At 38.8% G+C, this 24996-nt stretch overlaps 1 protein-coding gene across 1 annotated transcript in view; it reads right to left on the bottom strand.

Moving 5' to 3' along the window:
* Positions 1-1610: 1610 nt before the first annotated feature.
* The window catches only part of LOC115847291 (uncharacterized), a 100910-nt gene continuing 77524 nt past the window's right edge, over positions 1611-24996 (bottom strand). The window contains exons 9-14 of the mRNA XM_060292998.1: positions 20031-20157; positions 17380-17568; positions 17020-17183; positions 16773-16907; positions 5515-5710; positions 1611-3772 (exon numbers count right to left, since the gene is read on the bottom strand). The gene's annotated coding sequence lies outside the window, so the exon portion shown is untranslated. The remainder of the gene's footprint in view (positions 3773-5514; positions 5711-16772; positions 16908-17019; positions 17184-17379; positions 17569-20030; positions 20158-24996) is intronic.

Consider the following 24996-nt stretch of genomic DNA (forward strand, 5'->3'; position numbering starts at 1 on the left):
TTTGACTAGTTTATTAAGTTTGCTTTGTCTGGTAAAGTCTGTTAAGTTTGTTGTCTTTGTTTTGGAATAGTTGCACTCATAAGTTATGTTATTTAAGAGGATCAATGCTCAGTAACTCCTAAGGTTACCACAGCAGTTTTCTTTTTTGATTGGGCAGACCACCTTTGTTATAAGTTTCAATCAGATTTCTCAGATTAATGTTAGTGACTCCACTCTCATTCTGTTAGGTTTAGGTTATACATTCATCCTTCCAGGGGTTTATTCACCCATCCAAAGAAACAAACTTTTCCACATCATGCTTAATACATTAAGGTTTCTGAGAAAATTCAGTAGAGGCAGAATTCACCTGAGGGGCTCTGCTTTTCACCTATGATAACCACTGACAGAAGTTTGGACTCTCTTTGGGCATGGCTGCACTAAATTAAAAAAGTGGGGTGAAAATAGCACTTTCCTGGGAATTAGTAGAACTAAGCTCCAACCACAATTCTGTCACATAATAGTTGTGTGATCTTGGACACATCACCTAACTCTCTAGGCTTCAATTTCTTCATTTGTAGAATTAGGGTTGAACTGCATCATCTCTAAGGTCCCTTCAAGCTGTACAAGTCTATCATTCAGTCTCATACGGATATACCATTCCAAAGAAACATCAGTATTTTATGTAGAGGAATCTACTGCTTTAGAAAAAAAAATACATAAATTTACTTTTGTAAAAAGACAACCAAAAAACAGTTCTTTTTATTTCAAACTATTGATCCAACTCTCCACACCCACCTTGTGCCCTTAAATCTGTGTTTGGAAATGTTTGAATCATGTAAATATGAGAATTAGAAACACTATAATAATCAGTTGTGAAGCTATTTAAAAGAATTTTTTTTTACTTTTTATACAATTTTACAGGTTACTTTCCATTTACAGTTATTACAAAATATTGGCTATATTCCCCGTGGTGTACAATACATCCTTGAGCCCATCTTACACCTAATAGTTTGTACCTCTCACTCCCCCATCCATTGCCTGTCTCCCCTCCCCACTGGTAACTACAAGTTTGCTCTCTATATCTGTGACTCTGCTTCATTTTTGTTATATTCACTAGTTTGTTGTATTTTTTAGATTCCACATATAAGAGATACCATACAGTATTTGTCTTTCTCTAACTTATTTCACTTACCATAATACCCTCCAAGTCCATCCATGTTGTTGCAAATGGCAAAATTCCACTCTTTTTATGGCTGAGTAATATTCCATTGTATATATGTGCCACATCTTCTTTATTCATTCATCTGTTGATGGACACTTAGGTTGCTTCCATGTCCTGGCTATTGTAAATAATACTGCTATATGCAGATGGCCAACAGGCACATAAAAAGATGCTCAATATCGTTAATCATCAGGGAAATGCAAATCAAAACCATGATGAGATACCACCTCACACCTGTCAGGATGGCTATTATCAAAAAGAACACAAATAACAAATGTTGGTGAGGATATGGAGAAAAGGGAACCCTTGTACACTGTTGGTGGGACTGTAAATTGGTGCAGCCACTGTGGAAAACAGTATGGAAGTTTCTCCAAAAAACTAAAAATAGAGTTACCATATGACTCAGCAATTCCACTCCTGGGTATTTATTCGAACAAAACAAAAACACTAATTTGAAAAGATACATGCACACCAATAAATTTACTTTTATGTGTAAACCATGCAACTTCCTATAGAATAATTGAGAAAAGAGGAAAGTATATGCAAAGAGTCCAATTTGCAAGTTACTCTGCAATAAAGCTCAGTTTCTAACCATTTCCTTTATTAATCCTAGCTATAGACTACCTCAGGGCATTTTCACAGCTTTCACCAATCTGTTCCCATTTAGTTTTAGCTGCTAAATCTATAGACTCCAAGTGCTAAATACTAGATTAATAGGTCCTTACTAAGAGTTCCAATAGCTCAGCTAGCTCTTGTGCTCCCAGCTTAATCTCTCTTGTCTTCCCCGGTAATCAGCCTTTGCATAGTTCCCAAGTCTCAGCCCCTTTCTCCAGTTCCCATTATTTTTCTCTCCTTGAATCAGAGTTTGTGAGCTGCTTTTTATGCTAGAGGCACATGATGTCATTGTGTCTACCCCCAGCTGTTCTTAATTTTCTCTCAGCTCAGCTCTCTTGGAGGACTCTCAGCAGGCCCAAAGACACAAGCCTCCCTTCTAGGGTGCAGATGAAAAGCTGGGGTGGAGGCGGGGAAAGGGCAATTCACCAACCCATAATGACTAATCCTAGCAAAATAAAGGGCAAGTCCCTTTTAAGAAACAGAGCACTCCAGGAGAGGGCGGAGCCAACTGAATAAGCCCCAGACTCCGATGAGACAAGTGTGCTCCCGGAAGCTGTCATAGCAACAGGAGTTCGCTATCCAAGATGTCGACCATCTCTCTACCTTAGGCAGTTCTCTAAGACCTGAGAATCACGCTCTGAGTGCTGTCTTGAATTACCTGGCTCTAACTACCCACAGTGCCAGCCTCCTGCCTCCCACCAAGGACTGGCCTTCTCTGTTTAGAGAGTTAAAATGGATTGTGGCGAACTCTAGACAAATTTAGCTCTCTCCTCCACAGATGCCCAGTGTTTTGTGGTGTTGTAGAAAATGCCCTGATATACCAATTCACATGACTCATAATTCTTATTGAATTTATGTTCCAGTATCCATAAGCGCTGCTTGAAAAATGATGATGTAATGATGCTTTACACAAAGGAATGAATCTCTCAGGTGGAAATTCTTACTATACAATGGCACCTGGCTAGAGCAGATGGGATAGTACCCATACTAGTAACTTTGAAATGAGTTTCCCACTGGGATAGTGGTAGAAATATTTTTCCCTCATTCTATTTAGACCAGCAGCCAGTTGAGAACAAATCCCTCCAGAGCAGGGCAATTTTGATGGAGGAGAGTAGGAGAACACAGTGGAAACCCATGAGGCAGGACCTAATGGATGAGATAGCAGCAGTTCTCAGCCCTGACTACACATTAGAATCTCTGGGGGGGAGGGGGGGTGTTAGCTTTTAAGTTGATCTTGAAATAATTTTAAAATTACAGAAAAGTTGTAAAAACAGCACAGACAGCTGCCACACACATTTCATTTAGCATTTCTCACATCAAAATTTTACATAACCATAGTGCAGTTATCAAAACTAAGAAATTAACCTAGGTACAATACTATTAACTAAACTATAAATTTTATTTGGATTTCACTAATTTTTCCAGTAATGTCCACTTTCTGTTCCAGGATCAAATTCAGGATACCATGTTGCATTTAGTTGTCATATCTCTTTAGTTTCCTCCAACGTATGACAGTTTATCAGTCCTTCCACATCTTTCATGATCTTGAAGAGCACTGAGCAGTTATTTTGTATAATGTGCCTCACAAATCTTTCCACTAATGTCCTTTTTCTGTTCCAGGATTGAATCCAGAATATTATGCTGCATTTAGTCATCCTATCTTCCTAGTTGCCTCCAATTTATGGCAATTTCTCAATGTTTCCTTGTGTTTCACGACCTTCACAATTTTAAAGATCGTCACGTACTTTGTAGAATGTCCCCCAGTTTGGGTTTGTCTGATGTTTTCTCATGATTAAATTGGGATTATGTATCTTGGGAAAGGATAGCACAGAAGTGAAGTACCTTTCTCATCACATAGTATCAGGAAGTACATGGTATCAATATGACATACTGGTGATGTCAGCCTTGATGACTTGGTTAAGGAGATTTCTTCCAGTTTTCTCCACTGTAAAGCTACTATTTAAAAAAAATATTATGTTGATATAGTTGTAGATTCACATGAAGTTGAAAAGGTGATACAGAGAAGTTCTGTGTACCCTTTACCCGGTTTCCCTCAATAGTACATGTGTATATTCTTGTAAATACCACTACAATCAGAACAATTTCTACAATCAGAAACAGAACAATTCTATTACCACAAAGATCTTCCTCATGCTACCTCTTTATAGTCACAACCCTCCTCCCAACATACCTAACCCATGGACACCACAGATCTGTTCTCCAGTTTTTAAATTTTATCATTTTAGAGAATATTATATAAATGTAATCAATCAGTATGTGACCTTTTGAGACTGACTTTTTCTACTCAGCATAATGCCCATGATATCCATCCAAGTTGTTGTGTGTATCTGAAGTTTACTCTTTCTATTGCTGAGTAGTATTCCATGGAATGGATGTACCATAGTTTGTTTAACCACTCACATTTTGAGGGACATTTGGGTTATTTTCACCTTTTCATTATTGCACATAGCTCTGCTATGAACATTCATGTACAGGTTTTTGTATGAATGGAAGTTTTCATTTCTCTGGGATACATGACCAGGAGTGCGACTGCTGAGTTGTATGGTAAGTTTATGCTTAGCCTTTTAAGAAACCACTAAACTATTTCCCAGAGTGGCTGTATTATTTTTACTTTCCCACCAGCAGTGTATAAGAGATCTAGTTTCTTCATATCCTCACCAGCATTTGGTATTATCGCTATTTTAATTTTAGCTGTTTGAATAGACATATAGTGATATCAAATAATGGTATTAATTTGCATTTCTGTAATGGCTAGTGATGTTAAACATCTTTTCAAGTGTCTATCTGTCATCTACATATCTTCTTCAGTTAAATGCCCATTGCCATTTTTTGCTTATTTTCTAATTGGATTATTCTTTATTCTGTTTAGTTTTGAGAGTTCTTTATTCTTTGTCGAATATGTGGCTTACCGATATTCTGTCCCAGTCTATAGCTTGTATTTTCATCCTCTTTAAGAGGGTCTTTCACAGAGCAGAAGTGTTTAACTTTGGTGAGTTCCAATTTACCTTTTTTTTTCTTTATATGGATCATGCTTTTGGTGTCAAGTCTAAGAACTCTTTGCCTGGCCCTAGATCCAAAAGATTTTCTCCTATGTCTGTTTTCTGAAAGATTTATAGTTTACATTTTGCAAACTTACATGGTCCATTTTTGGATAGTGTCTGCATAAGGTGTGAAGTTTAGGTTAAGTTTCTTTTTTTTTGCCTATGGATGTTCAGTTGCTCCCATACCATTTATTAAAAAGGCTATCCTTCCTCCATTGACTTGTTTTTGCAACTTTGTCAAAAATCAGTTGAACATATTTGTGTGGGTGTACTTCTGGGTTCTCTTTTCTGTTCCACTGATGTGTGTGTTTATCCCTCTGCGAAACCCCACTGTCTTGATTAATGTAACCATATAATGTCTTGAAACCAGGTAGACTGATTCCTTCTACTTCCTTCTTCTTTTTCAAAATTGTTTAGCTATTCTAGGACCTGTGCCTTTTCATATACATTTTGAAATAGTCTTCTGAAAAGAACTTGGAAGTGATCACTCCCATCCTTTCAAGAAAACTGGGCAAACCAAAAAAAATCAATGACTTTTCTTGGACCCATTAGAGAACCGAGGTTGCAGGGCAAACCACCACCCCAAAATCTAAAGATTTAGGAAGATCCAGAGAGATACAGCTGTAATTTACTTACCTGGAAAAGAAGGCTCTGGAATATAAACTGGTAGGAACACCAAAACTGGTAATTTTGACAAATTGCTGGAGGAAGAATGTGGACTACTGTAAGAGTGAGAAACTTCTGAGGACTGAAGGCACAGGGGCACCCCCCAAATTTCAGGAAATCCACCAAATTCTCACAATAAAGATGTGAATAAGATCCTCTTGTGAATCTGGCGGGGGAGGGAAAGAAAAAATCATTGTGAAGTATGCCTAGAGCCTTCTCCATAACTCTACAAGGAAAAAGACTTTGCCACACCTTATCCTAACTGGGGAATGGCATTCCTCCCGCTCCAGCCTCTCTCTAGCCAACTTTAGAAAACCACATACAAAGACAACATCTTTAAGGAAGACAGAGTAGGGGGAACACCTTACAAGGGAACAAGCATAAGAATTATATCAGACTTCTTGTCAGAAACCATGCAAACAAGAAGAGACTGGAATGAAATATTTAAAGTGTTGAAAGAATAAAAACACCAATCCAGATTCTATATCTGGCAAAATTATCCTATAGAAATGAAACGAAGTCTTTCTCAGAAAAAAAACAAAAATGGAGGGAAATAAAAGAAGACTTGTCCTGCACAAAATGTTAAAAGAAGTTCTTCAAGGGGAAGGAAAATGATGATAGAGGTCAGAAACTTGGATCTTCATAAAGGAAGAGTGTCAGAGAAGGAATAAATGAAGGTATGGTAAAATCTTTTATTTTTCTGATTCTTAATTGGTTTAAAGATAACTGTTTAAAGTAAAAATAGTAACAATATACTGACTGATTATAGCATATGAATAAGTGAAGTAAATTACAACAATGTCACAAGAGATGGAAAGGAAGATTTAATAATACTCTGTTATAAGGTACCTGCACTACATTTAAAGTGTTATTTGATAGGGATTGCATTGAATCTGTAGATTGCTTTGGGTAGTAGAGTCATTTTCGCAATGTTGATTCTTCCAATCCAAGAACATGGTATCTCTCTCCATCTATTTGTATCATCTTTAATTTCTTTCATCAGTGTCTTATAATTTTCTGCATACAGGTCTTTTGTCTCCTTAGGTAGGTTTATTCCTAGATATTTTATTCTTTTGGTTGCAATGGTAAATGGGAGTGTTTTCTTGATTTCACTTTCAGATTTTTCATCATTAGTGTATAGGAATGCCAGAGATTTCTGTGCATTAATTTTGTATCCTGCTACTTTGCCAAATTCACTGATTAGCTCTAGTAGTTTTCTGGTAGCATCTTTAGGATTCTCTATGTATAGTATCGTGTCATCTGCAAACAGTGACAGCTTTACTTCTTTTCCGATTTGGATTCCTTTTATTTCCTTTTCTTCTCTGATTGCTGTGGCTAAAACTTCCAAAACTATGTTGAATAAGAGTGGCGAGAGTGGGCAACCTTGTCTTGTTCCTGATCTTAGTGGAAATGCTTTCAGTTTTTCACCGTTGAGGACAATGTTGGCTGTGGGTTTGTCATATATGGCCTTTATTATGTTGAGAAAAGTTCCCTCTAGGCCTACTTTCTGCAGGGTTTTTATCATAAATGGGTGTTGAATTTTGTTGAAAGTTTTCTCTGCATCTATTGAGATGATCATATGGTTTTTCTCATTCAGTTTGTTAATATGGTGTATCACATTGATTGATTTGCATATATTGAAGAATCTTTGCATTCCTGGAATAAACCCCACTTGATCATGGTGTATGATCCTTTTAATGTGCTGTTGGATTCTGTTTGCTAGTATTTTGTTGAGGATTTTTGCATCTATGTTCATCAGTGATATTGGCCTATAGTTTTCTTTCTTTGTGACATCCTTGTCTGGTTTTGGTATCAAGGTGATGGTGGCCTCGTAGAATGAGTTTGGGAGTGTCCCTCCCTCTGCTATATTTTGGAAGAGTTTGAGAAGGATAGGTGTTAGCTCTTCTCTAAATCTTTGATAGAATTTGCCTGCGAAGCCATCTGGTCCTGGGCTTTTGTTTGTTGGAAGATTTTTAATCACAGTCTCAATTTCAGTGCTTGTGATTGGTCTGTTCATATTTTCTATTTCTTCCTGATTCAGTCTTGGCAGGTTGTGCATTACTAAGAATTTGTCCATTTCTTCCAGGTTGTCCATTTTATTGGCATAGAGTTGCTTGTAGTAATCTCTCATAATCTTTTGTACTTCTGCAGTGTCAGTTGTTACTTCTCCTTTTTCATTTCTAATTCTATTGATTTGAGTCTTCTCCCTTTTTTTCTTGATGAGTCTGGCTAATGGTTTATTAGTTTTGTTTATCTTCTCAAAGAACCAGCTTTTAGTTTTATTGATCTTTGCTGTTGTTTTCTTTGTTTCTATTTCATTTATTTCTGATCTGATTTTTATGATTTCTTTCCTTCTGCTACCTTTGGGGTTTTTTGTTCTTCTTTCTCTAATTGCTTTAGGTGCAAGGTTAGGTTGTTTATTCGAGATGTTTCCTGTTTCTTAAGGTAGGATTGTATTGCTATAACCTTCCCTCTTAGAACTGCTTTTGCTGCATCCCATAGGTTTTGGGTCGTCGTGTCTCCATTGTCATTTGTTTCTAGGTATTTTTTGATTTCCTCTTTGATTTCTTCAGTGATCACTTCGTTATTAAGTAGTGTATTGTTTAGCCTCCATGTGTTTGTATTTTTTACAGATCTTTTCCTGTAATTGATATCTAGTCTCATACCATTGTGGTCGGAAAAGATACTTGATAAAATTTCAATTTTCTTAAATTTACCAAGGCTTGATTTGTGACCCAAGATATGATCTATCCTGGAGAATGTTCCATGAGCACTTGAGATAAATGTGTATTCTGTTGTTTTTGGATGGAATGTCCTATAAATATCAATTAAGTTCCTCTTGTTTAATGTATCATTTAAAGGTTGTGTTTCCTTATTTATTTTCATTTTGGATGATCTGTCCCTTGGTGAAAGTGGGGTGTTAAAGTCCCCTACTATGAATGTGTTACTGTCGATTTCCCCTTTTACATCTGTTAGTATTTGCCTTATGTATTGAGGTGCTCCTATGTTGGGTGCATAAATATTTACAATTGCTATATCTTCTTCTTGGATCGATCCCTTGATCATTATGTAGTGTCCTTCTTTGTCTCTTCTAATAGTCTTTATTTTAAAGTCTATTTTGTCTGATATGAGAATTGCTACTCCAGCTTTCTTTTGGTTTCCATTTGCATGGATGGGGAGGGGGAAGGGTAAGCTGGGACAAAGCGAGAGAGTGGCATGGACATATATACACTACCAAATGTAAAACAGATAGCTAGTGGGAAGCAGCCGCATAGCACAGAGAGATCAGCTCGGTGCTTTGTGACCACCTAGAGGGGTGGGATAGGGAGGGTGGGAGGGAGGGAGATGCAAGAGTGAAGAGATATGGGAACATATGTATATGTATAACTGATTCACTTTGTTATAAAGCAGAAACTAACACACCATTGTAAAGCAATTATACTCCAATAAAGATGTAAAATAAAATAAAATAAAGTGTTATTTGAAGATGAACTCAGTTAAAAATGTATATTGCAAACTCTAGCGCAACCACTAAAAAGTTTTAAAGTATAATTGATATTCTAAGAGAGGAGATGAAATGGAATCACAGAAAATCTCAGTTAAAACCAGAGAAGGCGGGAAAAAGAGCAAGGGAGTAATTTTCTTTGCTCTGAAGTCTACTTTATCTGATAGTAATATAGCCATTCCCACTTTCCTTTGAATAATATTTGCATAGCATATCTTTTTCTGCTTTCACTTTCAACTTACTTATATATTAACTAGAAAATATAAATAGTAAATAGTAAAACTACTATCTGTCCCTTTCCATACTTTATTAGAACTGAATTACTAGGTCCAGCCCACACTCAATGGAAGGGAATTAATCTCCACCACCTGTAGGGAGGAGTATCAAAGAGTTTGTGGACACATGTTGAAACCACCAGAGCAATTATTAAATATTTTGGGGGTGACAATTTGAAGCTATGCAAATATCTTGCCCTCTAAAATTATTACTAGGCCTAGTTCTTTTTTTTGAGAATGGTATTTAGAAAACAAGATGTGGTTCTAGGTAAGCTCAATTCCATTTGAATGTTGCTGCTTTTAGGCCCTGCCAGTAGAGAGAGCGAGGGAACACAGGCATGTAAAATAATCCATGTATACACACATATAAATATTAATGCCTGAATCTACTTACCTTTACATGTATATATTTATATATGGATATAGATAAGCTTACATTTTTATATGGATATCTCTGATTCTAATCCAGTACCACAGAGTTTATTCCAGCCTTCCCTCCATGTTTTAAATATACACCCAGGCAAGATCAAATACATCATTTGTGGGGCCCAGTGAAAAATGCAAACGTGGGGCTCCTTGTTCAAAAAGCGGGGTAAAAGTGTCACTAAGGTACTACAATGTACAGATTTTTCCTTTCTTCTGCAGCCTTTCATTCAACTTGTCATGATATTTTCTATTTGCTACTCAATATTATTCTAAGTCAAGAAAAAGTAAAAATCTCAATTATTAACATGTATCTTACCGTTCATCTTTACATTGTACAATACCAGTTTTAAATAAAAATACCAGAGCATTTAATTCATATGCAGAATCACCAAAATTGCACAATTTGTACTGCATGCCCCAGCCCTGGAAGGTGACTTGAGCTGGCCAGAAGAGATGAACACAAAGCCAGACTCAAGAAAGTTAGTTATAATGGAGGAAGAGAGGGTCACCTACATGTGGAGTAGGCCCAAAGGACACTCTCTAGGGCATGGGAAGGCACTCATGAGGCAAGTGTAGACCCTTACAGGCACCTGAGAACCCTACCCCATGACTTGTGTCACATGTGTGTGCTCGGGCCTGACAACTGTTTGGTTTCATCCTTCTTCTAGCTGCTGGCCTGACATGCTGTGCCTTATCAGAGGGCAGGGAAGTTGACCCAGGCATCTCCCTTCCTGAGGCAGATGCCTGCCACCCCATCCGACAGCATATAGGCACCTCTCAAGGGTATTACCACCTCCTCACAAGGATGCACTAGGTATCTGGATCAGGGATGGGCAAGAGATTCACCCCCACTGAATGTGCGTGGTGCTGTGAACCAAGTGCAAGGATGGTCACTGCCATGCTCCACCTTGAGGGGCTGCAGGGTGCATGCACCTGACTTGACCCTCCCCACATCGAGGCTCCCGCTGGAGATGGATGGACATGGATGCGGGTGGGGGAGGGTAAGGGAGACTCGGGCACCTGGAACGAAGGGAGTGGCAGTCAAGAACCCATCTTGAAGATATGGGGAGGTAATGGGAGGTGGAACCATATGTGAATTGAGCTTCTAAGCCCCCAGTACATTCTCTACTGTCCCACTGGACTTTACTTACAAAACACAGGCTCAAAAATAAAATTATTAAGAATTTCAAATGGCAACCGCAAGGCATTAAACCCACGGCATGGAGCCCCCTTCTGAGCATGGGGCCCTGTATAACTGTGCTGCTCATATGACTCTGAAGATGTCCATGTCCCCTCTCCCCCTCCACCTGCTGTGATTCTTATGTTCAGTCAAGGTTGAGAACTACTGAGCCAGATACTGCAAGGGTTGGTGGTCAAGATGGTCTTGCTCAAACCAGCTCCCAGGCTACCAGAGCCCCTCAGAAAACCATGAATGGAGAGACTGACCCAACAGTAGCTGAGAGGAGGAGACCAGACTGTGTATCACTGCCTGAGGCTGTCATTACAGAGATCACAGTAAGGAAGCAGGGAGGTCAAACACTCAGTTTTAAAGAGAGGCTCTCATTCCTCTCTCTCTCTCAGAGCCCACAGCCTTACCTCAGTACCTGCTGGTTGCATGTTGGCCTGCCTTGTCCAATGTGAGGGGTTTTAAGGTACAGGTTATATACATCTAAGCAAAGTGCAGGTACCAGCGAAGTCATGGAGGCCACCTTTCTCAGCAACTTATTTTCTTACCTATTTTACCCACCAGCAGGTTAGGCTCTTAGCAAGGAACCCTGAGGCTGCTCCAGGCAGCCATCTTAGCCTGGGTCCACAGCTTATCAGCTGAATTCCAGAGTCAGAATATACAAATTCTCTCACCTCTAGCCCCTAGCATGACATAAGCTCCTCAAAGGGTTTCTTTCCTTTTCATTCAACCTTGATTCTTTTTTTAAATTAAAAATATTATTTTTTTATTTTTATTTATATTGGAGTATAGTTGATTAACAACATTGTGTTAGTTTCAGGTGTACAGCAAAGTGATTCAGTTATACATATATATGTATCTATTGCTATATTTAAAATAGATAACCAACAAGGACCTACTATATAGCACAGGGAACTCTGCTCAACCTTGATTCTTTTTAGAACATTTTAGCCTCTGTCACCTTCTGTAGCTAGCATAGCAAACACTCACTTAATATTTGTAGCCTAATTTGCTTGCTTCTGGCCTGCTCATAGTCCAGTTCTTAGAGTCTTTCCCTTAACTTCCATCGCCTTTCTTGGTTCCTCACTCAGGCAAAACTCCTTCCACCTCCTAGCGTTCTCTTTCTAACCTCTCTCTGGTACCCTAATGGTGCTTTATAATACCAAAGTATCTGTATTTACATTACAGGGCAAAGAGAAATAAAATGAGAAAATATACACACTGGGGGACTAATCACAGGCCCTTTCTGCCACCTTGGTCCTGAAAGTCAGTCCCCTGGGGAAGATGGACAAGCGCAGTGTCAAGAACCAGAGCTCTGGAATTTGAATCCTAAATCTGCCTCTTACCAGGTTGCCGTGTGACCCTGGACAAGTTACTTAACATCTTTGTCCTCTGGATTCACTCTCTGTCCTGCTTTCCTCCCCAGGAAACTGGTATGGATTATATCAACAGGTTTGACTGGTCCCTGGCTTCTGGTTGGATTTGGTCAGAAAGGAACTCTGGCCATTGATCAAAGATTGGGAGAAGAGTGTAGTTTCCTCCTAGCTTCCTGCCTCTGAAGTCACCCTGTGGGGAGTTAGCTATGTCCCTTGACCAAATACCACTGCTCATCCGAAGGCTACCTGCTCTAGAGGTCTCTCCTTCCAGACACTCTTTCTAGCCTCTCCTCTCCTTCATGCCTTTGGGCCTGGGTGATAGTGGTGGAGTAACAGCCCCACTATACTAGCCATAGGGTATTTCGCTAGCCCTTATGGCTTCCCTACACCCTGCCTATGTCTTGTAAATAGTCGCTTTAGTAAACCCTTCTCAAACTATCCTGACTGAAGTGTGCCATATTTCCTGTTAGGACCCTGACTAATGCAGAGCCTTATTTCCATTGCCTTTAAAATGGAGATAGCAACACCTATATCACAGGATTGCTGTCAGAATTTAAATGAGACAAGTTAAATAAAAGTATCCAGCAATGTCTGGCACAAAATAGATGCTGAATTAGCTCCCTCCTCGTTTTTTCTTTCTTCTTCAAAAGCTGTTTTTTATTTTTGGGTTTGAGTCCTAACAGTGTGACTTATGAGCTAAATAATTTTCAACAAGTGCTTTCACCAATCTGAACCTTAGTTTCCACATTTGTAAAATGGAGTTCATTTAACAAATTCATCCTACTAAAATTAACAAAGCTTCTACTATGTACCAGGAACTGTTCTGAGCAGTGATTTAAGACTATCCGTCTTGCCTATGTCACAGAATTATTGTAAAGATCAAAACAGCAATGAGTCCTTAAATACCACAAACTTCCAAAACTCACCCAAGATGAAATAAACAGTCCTATTATCATTAAAGAAATTGAATCTGTAGTTGAAACCTTCTGAAAAAGAAATCTTCAGGCTCAGATGATTTCACTAGCAAATTCTATACAAAATTTAAAGCAGAAATAACACCAGTTCTATACAATCTTCCAAAAAATAGAAAAGGAGGAAATGTTTCCCAACTGATTTAATGAGGCAAGCCTAATACTGATACCAAAATCAGACAAAAACAGTTCCAAAAAAGCAAGCTACAGACCAATATCCCTCATGAATATAGACATAGACATCCTCAACAAATATTATCATATCAAACCTAGCAATATATAAAGAAATAATACACCACAATCAAGTGGGGTTTATCACAAAATTACAAGGTTGGTTCAATAACAGAAAAATCAGTCAATGTAATCCACCATATTAGCAGTCTAAAGAAGAAAAACTACATGATTAGAGGCACACCTTGGAGATATTGTGGGTTTGGTTCCAGACCACTGCAATAAAGCAAATATCACAGTAAAGCAAGTCACATGACTTGTTTGGTTTCCCAGTGCATATAAAAGTGGTATTTATACTATACTGTAGTCTATTAAGTGTGCAATAGCATTATGTTTAAAAAAATGTACATACCTTAATTTAAAAATACTTTATTGCTAAAAAATACTAACCATCATCTGAACCTTCAGCGAGTTCTAATCTTTTTATAATAATAACACCAATCACTGATCACAGATCATCATAAAAAATATAATAATAAAGAAAAAGATTGAAATATCACAAAAATTGCCAAAATGTGACACAGAGACACAAGCGTCCCAAGTGCTGTTGGAAAAATGGCACTGATAGACATGCTCAATGCAGGATTGCCACAAATCTTCAGTTTGTAAAAAAAATGCAATATCTGCAAAGCACAGTAAAGCAAAGAGCAATAAAATGAGATATGCCTGTATGTCAATCAATGCAGCAAAAGCATTTGGAAAAAAGTCAATATATATTAGTAATATAAATTCTCAGCAAATAGGAATAGAAGAAAAGTTCCTCAACCTAATAAAGTGTCTCCAAAAAATCTACAGATAACATCATACTTCATGGTAAAAAGACTGAATGTTTTCTCCTTATGACCTGGAACAATGCAAAACATTGTCTCTTGCCACCAATTCAACATCACACTGGAAGTCTTAGCCAATGCAACAAAGCAAGAAAAATAAACAAGAAGCATAAATATTGGAAATAAATAAAATTCTATTTGCAGGGAACATAACCGTCTAGACAGAATATCCCAAGGAATTGACCAAAAAATTTTCTAGAAATAATAAGTGAGCTTACTAAGGTGGTAGGATATAAGGTCAACATACAAAAATAAATCATATTTCTATATACTCCCAATGTTACCATTGGAAACTAAAATTTAAAAATATACACACACACACCATTTACTGTAGCTCGAACAAAATGAAATATACTTATGTGTAAATCTAACAGAATATGCAAAGACTCTGTATGCTAAAAACTATAGAACACTGAGAGAAGAAATTTTTAAAAGATCTAAATATACAGATAGATATACTGTGTTAATGGATTTAAAGAAACAACATAGTAAAAATGTTAATTCATGCCAAACTGATCTATACATTTAATGCAATTCCAGTCAATATTCCAACATAACATTTTTTTAGATAAGTAAAATTTATTTGAAAAGCAAAGGAACTAAAAGAGCTAAAATAATTTTGAAAAAGAAGAATAAATTGAAAGAATAACACTATCTGACTTCTAGACTTACTGTAAATCCACACTAATCAAGACAGTGTGGTACTGGCAAAGGGAAGGAGCCATAGATCAATGGAACAGACAGAGAGTCCAGAAATAGACTCACATAAATATGGCCAATTGATTTTTGACAAAGTTGCAAAAGCAATTCAATGGGAAAAAAGTATTTTCAACAAATGGTGCTGAAACAATTTTACACCCATATGCAAAAATATAACCTTGACCTAAACTTCACACTTTACACAAAAATTAACTCAAGGTGGATAATTGATCCAAATGTAGAAAATAAAGCTATAAAACTTTTAGAAAAAAAGAACATAGAAGAAACTCTTCATGACCTTGGGTTAGGTAAAGAGTTCTTAGATATGATGCCAAAAGCATGATAAACTGGACTTCAAAATTTTAAAGTTTTGCTCTGTGAAAGACACTGTTAAGAGAATGAAAAGACGAGCCACAGGCTGGGAGGAAATATTTTCCAACCACATATCTGACAAAGGACTTGTATTTAATATATAAAGATCTTTCAAAAGTCAACTCTTTATCCTCCTAACCATAAGATCATTCTAATTCAACCTGCCCTCACTGAGCATGTGCTCTAGGCCAGACCTAGTGCTGGATACTTTCACATACAGTGTCTCACTGATTCCTTATACCAATCACAATTTAGGTAGTGATCATTATCGCCATTTTAGGATGAAAAAACTGAGGCATCAGTGATAAACAGAGAAAAGATAATAAGATTGATGGGAAACTGGATAGTAAGGCACTTCAATCTTAATCTCAGATTATACCATTTTGATTTCCCATACTGAGGACATGTTATGATTCATAGAGCTAGTAAGGGTTTTTAGAAAGAAGAAGAGTTTTCACTGAAGTAAGTAGCACTCTAGGTAGGAGAAACCCGGTCATCTAAACTGAACCCAAATTAGGGGCATTTGCCCAAGTTGTTGGCTTTCATGCCTGCAAGATACAGCAGGAGAGACATCAGGTGATTAAAGGAAAGACTTCCTGGCTGACCAGGGGCTTCCATGTTCCAATATATGGATGGGTGAGCTCATAGAATCTTTGTCTTCAGGAGAAGAGATGTTCTCAAGAGTTTCTTTCAGGTTAAGAGATGAAGGAGAACGGGGAAAGTAAAACAGAGAAGTCAAAGAAAGAAAATGTACCCAAAATGCCATTTCTCCTGCCTTAGCAAGGTCAGTTCAACAGGTTATCATGCCTTCCCTCTTGCCTCCTTTCTAATTTCATTCTTTAAATCACAGATAAAGTATTTAGCTTCATTACTTTCATTAGACACAATCATTAGTGTGAATCATAGATCAAAAAGCCCAAGTGCCTTTTGGGAAATTCAACTTAACCAGATTTTTTCTTCCTCAGTCTCATAATATGAACAGTGATGTGGTGATGGATAATTTGTCTATCCAAGATCATCGACCCCATTGCACCTTTTAAAAACCTATCAAAACTGGTGTTGACGAACGTAAATACTGTCTTCAATTTTAAATAGACCTTATGGCATAAATAATCTAACACTAGACATGATTCTAGTAAGCAGAGGCCAAGCCAAATGGGCTACACAAGTATAAAGGCGGCCCCCGTATTAGGGAGAGTTTGAGTCACATCGCATTTGTGTGAAGGTTTTCCATTTGACAGAAATAGATTTAACATAGTCCATTCAAAACAGTCTCATTGCAATTCACTGGGGGCTTTAAGAAAGGTGGAAAACTTTAAACAGGCACACTTTATTCTAAAAACCCTTTGTCGGATACCTGTACACATACGAAGACAACAGTCAATAGCAAGAATAAAAGTTTTATCTCATTTCCACAGTACTTTTCTCTTAATATGCCTCCAATCAGCAATGCTCTACCTCTGGAATTCCAAGCTCAACTTGCATCTAAGCACTGTCAAATGAAAAGGAGATAATAAAATTACTAGTGTGTTACAAGGTGATTAAATTTACATAATGCCTCTGGATTTGATTAAATGCCAGATCCCCGCTCCAAAAAAAATTACCTGTAGAGGCGTTAAATCTTACAGCACACACTTCACTGCCTTTACGCTTTATCCACAGAAGCTCCGGTTTATCTTAGCTGAGATTACTGCCATCCCTCCACAGGAACACAACATGTAGGTAATGCCTGGAAGCTTATTCAGGAGAGTGGCAGGGACTCATGTAGCTGATTTGCAGAATAAATATCAGAAAAATGTGAGAGAGACAGTCATTGTACTCATCCAGAGAAAAGACCGTAGTGCAGACTCAGAGGTAGATTTTTCTACTCTACTAAAAATGGAAGGGCTTCTTAAAATGCTATCCAAATACTTTCTCCCTAAACCCAAGGCTTTCCTCCCATTAACAAACTCTGAGGAGCTCACCATGGGCTTGCTCTTCCAGGGGCACACTGGCGAGGAGTGAGGCCACAGTGTGCCAGATTTGAAATCATTCCTGTCAAATTGGTAAGACGATTTAAGCATGTTCTCTCACCCTCAATATTAGCGCACGCCAGGATCGCATAGTGGGGTATTTTCTCATCACTCAGTTGCTGCACAGCCCTGGATGGCAGTCTTTGAAATGAAAACATTCACACAAACAAGTAAAAACAACAAAAACCTATGCATTATAGTTTTAACAGGCACCAAAGCATAAGGCACTGTGATACAAATTTCGGAATACCTGTCACACCTATTGAAAAAGATTACACAGAAAAAGTGCCCTTGAACATCATTTGCCTCTAGACCAAGCCATTGGAAGGAGGCTGGTACTGGCTCGGAAAAGAAATGTGCCTTACCACTTTTCAAAGGAACACTAAGAAAAGGGACTATAGCGTCAGCATGTTGTTCATTTACTGGGTCCAAACTGCTTTCGTCGGAGAAAATTGGTTACTTCTCTACCAAGACTGATGTAAACTAGTCATTCCACATATTCCTAGCTTCAGTTAACAGAGTCTTAGCTGGGGAAGTATAGAAATCTAAGCTCTACCAGAGCTCTTGGTGTTGTCCAATGTTCTACACATCCATCCCTTTCAAGGGATCCTACTGTTTGCTAACACATGTGCATCAATCCCTTGCTAGTCATTCACTGAGATTCAGAGGTAGCTATGGTCTACCTACAGCCTACCTACAGTGCGCCTGCACTGCATTCAGTGAAGGTAAGACTCGGGTTTCAGGTCAATGCATTATCATTAAATCATAAATAGTAACCACAATTGTGGCAGGCAGGTTGCCCCAGCAACCTGAAACAGTACTTTAGCATATGTCTGACGGACAGTACTTACAAAATAACCTTTTAAAAAGTGCCATTATTGGGCTATTTTCCAAGCATACAACAATTTGAATATAAAAAGACCAAATTCCCAATTGCCTAGGCATCTGTTATGGCCCTTAAAAATACGTGTGAGCACAATAAATAAATAGTTTTCAAGGACACAGGATGTGCTTTAGTATTTCCAAAAACTCGTATTTTGTTAGTTTTTACAATAATCATTTGGAAGGCTAAAACTAAAATTTGTTTTCCTGCAAAATGTTTTTCTTTATCACACCGGTTTATTATGGAAGAGTTGCTGTGAGTCATGAGACTGCCTTGTTCCTTTTTCTTTAAAAAAAAAAATCCCCAGGGAACTCAGGGAATTAAACTCATAAATTTAATTTCAATATCTGGTAAGCGGTGGGGACAATTATTAAGGCAGTCATTTATGAGTACCTAGGGGAAACCCAAGTGATAAACAGTAGTCAATATGGATTCTTCAAACACAAATCATACCAAACAAAGCTAACTCCTGTTCATGATAGGATGACAAGCTGAATGGTGAAAGAGGATGGAACAAAGTTAACATATCTTAGAGAGAGAAGCATCTGATGTAATTTCATCTGACATTCTTATAGGAATACCAGAGAAAGGCAATAAATAGAGCTAGTAAAAGAGAAACCTAACGTAACAGCTAGAACTGGTTTAGTATAAACTCAAAGTGAGTGGAACCAATGACAGGGTAGGATAAATTTCAAACGCAATACCACCCAGATCATGAACAACTACTCTCAGGTTATATCAACGTGGATTGTAATCTTAGTCAATATAATCAAAGTACATATAGCTACATACACTGTTGGGGAGAGAAATAAATTAAATGCATTATTGATACATTGGAGCTGTTTAAATCAATCGCATGTGTTGTGTATTATAAAGTCAAGTATTCCCCACATAGAGAATCTTCATCAAATGAATACGAATGTAACTGGAAGGCATCCGTCTGTACAAAGAGGCCACTGAGAAGCACACAGAGACTGTGATGATACGGAAGAGATTCCTCTTTGTTTAGGGAAGGGTGGTAATCCAAGGCTTCTTTTGTCTGCAGAGCAAGTCCATAAACGGTCAGACTTACCTCTCCAGTTGTATTTCCAGACCGATCGCCATTCCCCTAGGTTTTCACACCTGAAGGCTGTGTGGTTCCTCAGCCTAAACTATCATCTTTTTTAAAGTGCCATTAAAATGTCTTCCTATAATAGTCTCATCAACCCTTTAAAACCAAGCTCAAAATCTTCTTTCAAACATAATATTTCCAGATTCCCTAATTAAATTTAATTTTTCACCCCTCCAATACTCCCACAGCACCTTGTTTAAACTTCTGTATATACCTTTATTATTATCTTCCTTGTATGAGAATGAACAGTGTACTTCCCTGTTAGACTGTGAACTCCTGGAAGGTGAGAGCCATGTCTTAGTCATTCTTTATCTTTTTCACAGCAGGTATTCGACAAGTATTTGTTGAATTGAATTGGATTGGGACTGGAATAAACACATCATCTAGACATTTATTATTGCGAAAGTCCCACAGTTCCAGGGCAACTGCTATTGGTTCGACGTTTCCCTTTCCAGATTTTCAGGTTTATTTTCCCATGCTTGGAATAAAATAAAACTGAAAACCTGAAAATAAGTAAGTAAATAAGACTGAAAACCTGAAAATAAGTAAGTAAATACTCTTCCAACTATTCAATTTCTATCAGACAGTTAAGAAATGAAAGGCATTTACCTGACATCTAGAATGGTCTTTCTTTTGGACTCCAAGGGACTTAGAAATTCCCAATTCAGTGACTGGGCCATGACGTCCAGATTCTGAATCCCCAAAACAAGAAGGCAAGGCAGTTGGAGAATCAGGACTGGAGACAAAAAAAAAAGAGAGAGAGAGAGAGAGACCAGAATAGAAATCATCTCCTAGTTACCATGTACTTTATCTTGGACACCTCATTCAGATCAATCTGAATTCCAAGAGGCAACACCCAGGGAAGGCAGCATTGGTAGGGAAAGTGGAGAACTCTGATCTGGAAAATAAAATTAAAGACCACTTCCCTCTTGTAGATTGGTGGTTTTGGTCAAAGTAGAGGTTGTAAGCCTGTGTCTTTAACTGAGGTGGAACATGAAGAGATTAAACAAAAATGCCCAATAGCTGCTGATTCTGCCTGAGGTCTTCTAACAGTATTACACAGGAAGGACTGTGGGGCTTCGTAATGTGGGAATCCCTTTCCAGCTTGAATTGTAAGCAGGAAGTGCTTCCTCCCACCCAAGATCCCCTCCATGGTTTAGCTCCCAAGAATATGCTATTCCAGCATGTGAGAATTCAGCGCCACCCTCTTGAGCCTAGCATGCAGCACATACTCAGGAAGTGGATGTTGTGGCCTGTCCTTAGAGAAGCACAGGCTCACAGATAAACTAGGGTTGCTCTGTAATGACTGGCTAGCCAAGAAGTACTTGCTGACTTAGGGAGACAGTACATGTGCTGGTTAAAAGCACAGCTTCTAGGGTCAGATGAACCTGGGTTCAAATACCAGCTCTTCCACCTACTAGCTGTGTGACCTTGGACAATGTCCTTAACTTTTCTGTGCCTCATCTATCATTTGGGAATAATTATTGCACATCCCTCATGAGTTTGTTGGGAGGATTAAAGGAAATGCCACGTACAAGTCTGATGTACAATAAGTGTTCAAATAAGGGTGTGCTAGAATTAGCAGTTCCTTGAGGGAGGACTCAAATTGTACATGGCCAAATGAAAACTAGTAAGGACAGAACATGTCCAAATAAGCAAGAACTTTATAGTCAATGAGGCTGGACCAGAAAATATAGGCTGAAGCTGAAGGAGAAACTCTTACGAAAAGGAGGAAAGAAACTGTCATCAAGGTTGAGACAAGCCCTGGAGACTGGATTGGCAGCTCCCTTGAAAGTGGTCCAAGGCCAGAGTGGATAAATGGTGTGCAGGTAGGGAAACCGATCAAGCTAATTTTGATTTCCCTGAAGCATCTGCAAGCCGTTGGAATCCTTCAAGTGCTGGAATGCATAGCTGGGTAACACCCTCAATATACAGAAAAGGTAAAAGAAACCTGAGGACAGTGAATGAAAATTGAGTTTATACATTCAAAAAATTGGCCATCTTTAGTGCCCTCTATAGAAAACTCATCAAAACCTCAGGCTTTCCTAAAGTCACGTTTAACCATGCAGCCTTAAAGGGAATCAGCAGGACTGCATGTACTGACGTGGAAAGCATGCCAAGATATATATACGTAGAAGTGAATTTACAAAACTGTTTCTAGCTCTAGCCAGTGTTTCCTGAAAAAGCATATATGTGTATGTATGAACCTATATGTATATAGTTGCATCAATGTATACATACATACACTTTTGTATGCATAGAAAAGTTCTGGAAGGATACACAAGAAATTGTTACTGACGATTATGCCTAAGGAGTGAGACTAGGGACGTGAAGGGGCTCTTCACTTCATATCCTTTTGTACTGTTTGCATTTTTACTATGAATATGTATTACATTTATAATTTAAGAAGGAACAAGACAGAAGAGAATAACTAAAACCTCAGACTATTGTACGGCACTTTGCATGAAGTAGAACCCAGTAAATGCTTGAATGAATGGATGAAAGTCACTCAATTGTCCCATCAGTTGGTATATGAGAAGGGAGAAAAGGATATAAAAAGAAAAGAAATAAAAGGGGGAGAATATAGAGATCACAGAAGCAGCCTGGAGCAGTTTTCACTACCTCAAAAGAGGAAAACTAGAAGGAAAGCTACCAAAGGAAGGAGCTGATGAATACCTTCCCCGCCCCAGTGGCACCTGTTGGCCAAGATTCCAATGTACTTGGCAAATACTGTCCGCAGACCTGTGAGAGGGTGTAAACAGAAGGCTCTTTAAGGAGCTGATCAAAGCTGGGCTGTGCTCCAAACAGGGAAGAAGCGGATCAGAAGTTAATGTCCTCCTCCTGCCCACAAAAGATGCTTTGCCATGAGGATGCATCTCAGTAAGGAGCCCAGGGACTCCATGGAAAGTGCAGTAAAACATCCCATATTGGTAATGATATATGCCATTTGCAGAACACTACGTTCCCAAATATGAGAGTTTATTTTAAAATGTCCTCCCACAAAGAACAGTACAAATTAAAGGTAGAAAACCCTATTAGGTCATCCACTTTCTCCTAAAGGCCTAATGCAGACTATGTTCTGCCATATAAATCTTAACGCTTCCAGTGATGTATGAGGAGGATTTACACTAACAAATCCTAAATGGAAAACACGGGCACAAAGCGGAAAGAGAGTTACCTTTACTGATTCATCCCGAACTCTGAACTGCCAGGATGTTTTTTAATTTATATTTTTTCAAAGAGTTACAACTTCATTGTAGGTTTAATGGATGGAGCTATCAGAGTCAAGTTAAAACAAATGAACACATGTGGCATTTTCATTGATCAATTCCATTTAGTATGCTCATGGCAGACAACTAAATTCCTCAGCAAATATGGGGAGAAACAGGGAGATCTGGTGAACAGCAATCCAAGTGCGCCTTTATTTCAACAAGGGCAAATACTCTTTGGTCAAGGAGGTAAGGTGGCTGGACAGTGCTGTGGCTTTCTTGCCATTAGAGAATTCCCTAGGAAAGCTAATTAGCTCTCCAATGAAACTCACTTACACTGATCATCTTCAACTCTGTGATTTAGCAGTGAGGGCCCTTATAAATATGTTTTTAAATTTTCTTTTACTTTACTTTTCAGATTCTTCTCTTTTCCTTCCTTGTGATCCAGCTGGGAAAAATAGGAATGTTTCCTAACTTTGGGACAATTACTCAACAAATGACCTATAGTAAAACCACAAGGGGAATTCAGACTTCTATTTCCTTCTCCTTTCTTTTCTTCCTTACTTATTGTCTGGCCATCTGAACGATCAGCCTGGCTGCACCACCAACTTGCTGTGTGGCCTGGAGAAGCGGCTTCTCCTCTCCAGGGCCCATCTGTACAATAAGGAGCTAGACCAAACGAGCAGTCACTTTCGATGGCGTTGACTCTATTAAGCCTGAGTGAGAGGACTCTCAGAAGTCCTTCTTGACCCCATTATCAGCCGGAAAGAGCTGGAAGCCCTCTCTAGTCAGATCCCCAACCCCCGGTGGAGGACACCCAGCCTTCAATGTTCTCCCAGGGGAGTAAAACTTCTCTGGTGTAAAAGTGAGAGCCTTCCGCTGAGGCTCTGGGTTGACCTCTCAGGGATCTGCGTCGATAGAGGTTGTACCAACCAGCTTCTGTGGCACAATAGATACTCACTTGGTAGACAGAGCAGAAACTCAATTAATACTTTGCGACTGACTGACAACTTCAGTAAAAGAACTCACAATGACCACACACTTAAGGCTCTCAATGATCCTGCAACTGTCTCTGCCCTAAGCTACACTGCCATCTTTATGTGTCTGTCTCAGTCAGGGTTCTCCAGAGAAACAGACCAATAGGATAGATAGATACAGATGTGTATATACACATACCGATAATATATAAATATACACATATAAATACATATATACACATACACATGTATATATAAATACACACACACATGCACACACATATATATATATGGAGAGAGGGAGAGCAGGGCAGTATTTGAAGGACTTGTTTCACATAGCCGTAGGGGCTAACAAGCCTGAAGTTCGTAGTGCAGGCTGACAGGTAAGAAATTCAGGTAAGAATTCATGCTGCGGTCTTGAGTTCAAAATCTGCGGGGGCAGGCCAGGCAGGCTGGAAACTCAGGAAGGGTTTCTATGTTACAGTCTTGAAGCCAAATTCCTCCTTCTTTGGGAAACCTCGGTCTTTCATCCTAAGGCCTTCAACTGATTGGACGAGGCCCACCCACATCATGGAGGGCAATTTGCTTTACTCAAAGTCAACTGATTTAAATGTTAATCACATATAAAAAAAGATTTTCACAGCAACATCCAGATTAGTGTTTGACCAAACAACTGGGCACCATGGCCTAGCCAAGTTGACACATAAAGTTAATCATCACAGTATCCAAATGCAGCCTGCCTTTGCTGCTCACCTAGGCCACTTACCACTCTCCTTTGAATTGGGTTTACCTTGGGCTAGCTGATACTGGCCTTGTACCCTTTCCCTGGTCCCTAAATCCTGCCAGACCTTATAAGAATAATCCCTCACCTTCATTCCACTCTTCTTCTAACTGCTATTAACTGCCTCCAAAATAGCTTCAGTCTGAGCTGCTAGAGCAGCAACAGCAAGTGGCAAACAAAAAGAAGGCAGTAGCCCCTGCGCTCTAGCTCAGGAAATTCCTCTCCACTCAGGAAATTCCTCTCCTTCAAACGTCCCTGTGCGCCGGCTCTGCTGGCTCCCTAAAGCACTTGGCTTTGTATTCTATCTCCCCAGTCTTCTCTGGCTCCGTGTCACACCACTTGCCTTATTTCTGACCTGCTATTCCCTCACTGATCCCAATCTTTGCTGTCCACCAACACCGGGCAAGAGGTTCCATGTCTATGGCTCTCACCCAACTGGCAAGGAAGACCGAATTGTCTGTAGGATGCATTACAGTTCTTAAAACACTTTCACGTTCACTGCCCACTAACTGGCATTCTTGACACCACCCTGAGAGCTTATAAATGAGCAAAGATATTATCTCCACAAAGCCTCATTTGGCAGATGAGGAAACTGAGGTTCAGAAAGA

The sequence above is a fragment of the Globicephala melas genome, chromosome X (genome assembly GCF_963455315.2).
Source record: "Globicephala melas chromosome X, mGloMel1.2, whole genome shotgun sequence".
NCBI classification, from domain to species: domain Eukaryota; kingdom Metazoa; phylum Chordata; class Mammalia; order Artiodactyla; family Delphinidae; genus Globicephala; species Globicephala melas.